Here is a 4,619-nt window from a genome sequence, read left to right as displayed (position 1 = left end):
AGGGAAAGAGAGAGAGAGACAGAGAGAAAGAGGAAGAGAGAGAGAGAGAAAGAGGAAGAGAGAGAGAGCGCGAGAGAGAAATGGAGAGATGGTGACGAATAGAGGGAGAGGAATAGAGAGAGAGAAGAATAGAGAGAAGAATAGAGAGAGAGGAAGAGAGAGAGAGGAATAGAGAGAGAGAGACAGAGGGAGAATAGAGAGGAGAGAGAGAGAGGAATAGAGACAGCAAGCGAGAGAGGGGAATAGAGAGAGAGAGGAATAGCGAGGGAGGGGCATAGAGAGAGAGAGAGGGAAAGAGGAAGAGAGAGAGAAAGAGGGAGAGAGAGAGAGGAAGAGGAAGAGAGTGACGGGGAGGAAGAGAGAGAGAAGGGTGGGAAGAGAGAGAGGAATAGAGAGAGAGAGAAAAATGGAGACAGAGTGAGGAAAGGATAGAGAAAGAGGAATGGGGGCAAGAGAGAGAGACAGAAATGGAGCAAGATAGAGAGCGAAATGGAGATAGACAGCGAAATGGCGAAAGATAGTGAAATGGGAGAGAGAGAGGGAGATATATATATATATAGAGGGGAATAGAGAGTGAGGGAGAGAAAGAGGAAGAGAGAGAGAGGAAGAGGAAGAGAGAGAGAGGAAGAGGATGAGAGTGATGGGGAGGAAGAGAGAGAGGGAGTGAGAGAGAGAGTGGAATGGAGAGAGAGAGAGAGAGGAATAGCGAGAGAGAGAAAGAGGGATAGAAAGAGAGAGAGGGGAATTAAGAGAGAGAGAGAGAGAGAGGAATATATATGTGTACACATATAGAAAGAGAGAGAGAGATGAATAGAGAGAGAAAGAGGAATGGAGAGAGAGAGAGAGGAATGGAGATCGAGAGAGACAGAGAGAAATGGAGCAAGAGAGAGACCGAAATGGACGGACAGCGAAATGGCAAGAGACAGCGAAATGGAGATAGAGAGAGAGAGAGAGCGAGACAGAGAGCGCGAGAGACAAATAGAGAGATAGTGAGAGAGGGAAAGGAATAGAGGGAGTGGAATAGAGAGAGAGAGAGGGACGAATAGAGAGAGAGAGAGAGAGAGGAATAGTGAGAGAGAGAGAGAGGAATAGTGAGACAGAGAGAGAGGAAGACAGAGAGAGAGGAAGACAAAGAGAGAGACGGAGAGGGAGAGAGAGGGGTGGAAGACAGCGAGAGAGAGAGGGCGCGAAAAGAGAGAGGGAGAGAGAGGGGAATAGAGAGAGAGAGGGAAATAGAGAGAGAGAGAGGAATAGAGAGAGAGGAATAAAGAGAGAGAGAGAGGAAAAGAGAGAGACAGACAGAGAGAAAGAGGAAGAGAGAGAGAAAGAGGAAGAGAGAGAGAGAGAGCCAGAGAGAGAGAGCACAAGAAAGCATGAGAGAGAGACAGTGAGAGAGACAGAGCGCGAGAGGGAAATGGACAGATAGCGCAAGAGAGAAGGAGAGGAATAGAGGGAGAGAGAGAAAGGAATAGATAGAGAGAGAGTGGAATAGAGAGAGACAGAGAGAGGAACAGAGAGAGAGAGAAATAGAGAGAGAGAGGTAGGAATAAAGGAAGAGGAATAGAGAGAGAGAAAGGGATATAGAGAGGGGGGTGGAATAGACAGAGAGAAAGAGGAATACAGAGAGAGAGAAAGAGGAAGAAAGAGACAGTGAGGAAGAGTGAGAGACGGGGGGAAGAGAGAGAGAGGGGAATAGAGAGACAGAGAGAGAGAGGAATAGAGAAAGAGGGAATAGAGAGAGAGATAGAGCGCGAATGACAGATAGAGAGAGAGAGGGATATATATATAGAGAGAGGGGAATAGAGAGAGAGGGCAAGAGAGAGAGAGAAAGAGGAAGAGAGAGAGAAAGGAAGAGGATGAGAGTGACGGGGAGGAAGAGAGAGAGAGCGGGTGGAAGAGAGAGAGTGAGAGGGAGAGAGAGACAGAGTGGAATGGAGAGACAGAGAGAGAGAGGAATAGCGAGAGAGAGACAGAGAGAAAGAGAGATATATACAGAGAGAGGGGAATTGAGAGAGAGAGAGAGAGAGAGAGAGAGAGAGAGGAATATATATATATATATATATAGAGAGAGAGAGAGGGAGAGAGGAATAGAGAGAGAGAGGGGAATAGAGACAGAGAGAGCGAGGAATAGAGAGAGAGGAATAGGGAGAGAGAGAGAGAGAGGAATGGAGCAAGAGAGAGAGCGAAATGGAAGGACAGCGAAATGGCGAGAGACAGCAAAATGGAGGGAGAGAGAGAGAGCGTGACAGAGAGCACGAAAGAGAGAGCGCGAGAGAGAAATGGAGAGATAGCGAGCGAGGGAGAGGAATAGAGTGAGAAAGAGAGAGAGAGAGGGACGAACAGAGAGAGAGAGAGGAATAGATAGAGAGAGAGACAGGAATAGCGAGAGAGAGAGAGGAATAGCGAGAGAGAGAGAGAGGAATAGAGAGAGAGACAGAGAGAGAGAGAGGAATAGAGAGAGATAGGAAGAGAAAGAGAGAGATTGAGGAATAGAGAGAGATAGGAAGAGAGAGAGAGAGATTGAGGAAGAGAGAGAGAGAGAGAGGATTGGAGAGAGAGAGAAATAGGGAGAGAGAGAGAGACAGACAGAGAGATAGAGGAAGAGAGAGAGAGAGGGGGGAAATCGGCAGAGAGAGAGGAATAGTGAGAGAGAGAGAGAGAGAAAGACGAAGAGAGAGATGGAGAGGAAGAGAGAGAGGTGGGGGAAGAGAGCGAGAGAGAGAGGGGGCGAAGAGAGAGAGAGAGGGTGATATAGAGAGAGAGATGGAGAGGGATATACATATAGAGAGAGGGGAATAGAGAGAGAGAGAGAGGTTAATATATATAGAGAGGAATAGAGAGAGGAACAGAGAGAGGAACAGAGAGAGGGAGGAAATGGAGGGAGAGAGAGAGTGAGACAGAGAGTGCAAGAGAGAGAACGCGAGAGAGAAATAGAGAGATAGCGAGAGAGAAAGAGGAATAGAGGGAGCGGAATAGAGAGAGAGAGAGGAATAGAGTGAGTGAGAGAGAGAGGGACGAATAGAGAGAGAGAGGAATAGACAGAGCGGTGAATAGAGAGAGGGGGAGGAATAGAGAGAGAGAGAGGAATAGAGAGAGATAGGAAGAGAGAGAGAGATTGAAGAATAGAGAGAGATAGGAAGATCGAGAGAGAGAGAGAGAGGGGGGGAAATCAGCAGAGAGAGAGAGGAAGGCAGAGAGAGAGGAATAGAGAGAGAGAGGAATAGAGGGAGAGAGGAATAGAGGGAGAGAGGAAGACAAAGAGAGAGACGGAGAGGAAGAGAGAGGGGGAAGACAGCGAGAGAGAGAGGGCACGAAAAGAGAGAGGGAGAGAGAGGGAAATAGAGAGAGAGAGAGAGGGGGAGAGAAATGGATATATATATAGAGAGAGGGGAATAGAGAGAGAGAGCGAGAGGAATAGAGAGAGAGAGACAGAGAGAAAGAGGAAGAGAGATAGACAGAGAGAAAGAGGAAAAGAGAGAGAGAGAAAGAGGAAGAGAGAGAGAGGAAAAGAGACAGAGAGAGAGGAGAATAGAGAGGGAGAGAGGAAAAGAGAGAGACAGACAGAGAGAAAGAGGATGAGAGAGAGAGACAGAGAGAAAGAGGAAGAGAGAGAGAAAGAGGAAGAGAGAGAGAGCGCGAGAGAGAGAGCGCGAGAGAGAGAGAGCGCGAGAGAGAGAGAGCGCGAGAGAGACAGAGCGCGAGAGAGACAGAGCGCGAGAGAGACAGAGCGCGAGAGGGAAATGGAGAGATAGCGCAAGAGAGAAGGAGAGGAATAAAGGGAGAGAGTGAGTGAGAGGAATAGATAGAGAGAGAGGAATAGAGAGAGACAGAGAGAGGAACAGAGAGAGAGAGAAATAGAGAGAGAGAGGAATAGAGACAGAGAGAGAGGAATAGAGAGAGAGAGAGGTAGGAATAAAGAAAGAGGAATAGAGAGAGAGAAAGGGATATAGAGAGAGAGGGGGATACAGACAGAGAGAGAGAGGAATAGAGAGAGAGAGAGAAAGAGGAAGAGAGAGACAGTGAGGAAAAGCGAGAGAGGTGGGGGCGAGAGAGAGAGAGGAATAGAGAGACAGAGAGAGAGAGGAATAGAGAGAGAGAGAGAGGTGAATAGAGAGAGAGAAGAATAGAGAGAGAGGAATAGAGACAGAGGGAATAGAGAGAGAGATAGAGCGAGAAAGAGAGGAATATATATAGAGAGAGAGGGGAATAGAGAGAGAGGGAAAGAGAGAGAGAGAAAGAGGAAGAGAGAGAGAGTAAGAGAGAGAGAGGAAGAGGACGAGAGTGACAGGGAGGAAGAGAGAGAGCGAGAGGGAGAGAGAGATAGAATGGAATGGAGAGACAGAGAGAGAGGAATAGAGAGAGAAAGGTAGGAATAAAGAAAGAGGAATAGAGAGAGAGAAAGGGATATAGAGAGAGAGGGGGATATAGACAGAGAGAGAGAGGAATAGAGAGAGAGAGAAAGAGGAAGAGAGAGACAGTGAGGAAAAGCGAGAGATGGGGGGAAGAGAGAGAGAGGTGGGGGCAAGAGAGAGACAGAGGAATAGAGAGACAGAGAGAGAGAGGAATAGAGAGAGAGAGAGAGGTGAATAGAGAGAGAGGTGAATAGAGAGAGAGGTGAA

General features: G+C 47.7%; 1 pseudogene; it reads left to right on the top strand.

Annotated features, from left to right (window-relative positions):
* Positions 1–2,165: 2,165 nt before the first annotated feature.
* Positions 2,166–3,561, top strand: LOC125482396 (annotated as a pseudogene).
* Positions 3,562–4,619: the final 1,058 nt, after the last annotated feature.

This window comes from Rhincodon typus, unplaced genomic scaffold (assembly GCF_021869965.1).
Source record: "Rhincodon typus isolate 14 unplaced genomic scaffold, sRhiTyp1.1 hic_rhity00009813, whole genome shotgun sequence".
NCBI classification, from domain to species: domain Eukaryota; kingdom Metazoa; phylum Chordata; class Chondrichthyes; order Orectolobiformes; family Rhincodontidae; genus Rhincodon; species Rhincodon typus.
Note: the sequence above shows the minus strand (reverse complement) of the source record. Positions and strands in the feature narration are given on the sequence as shown.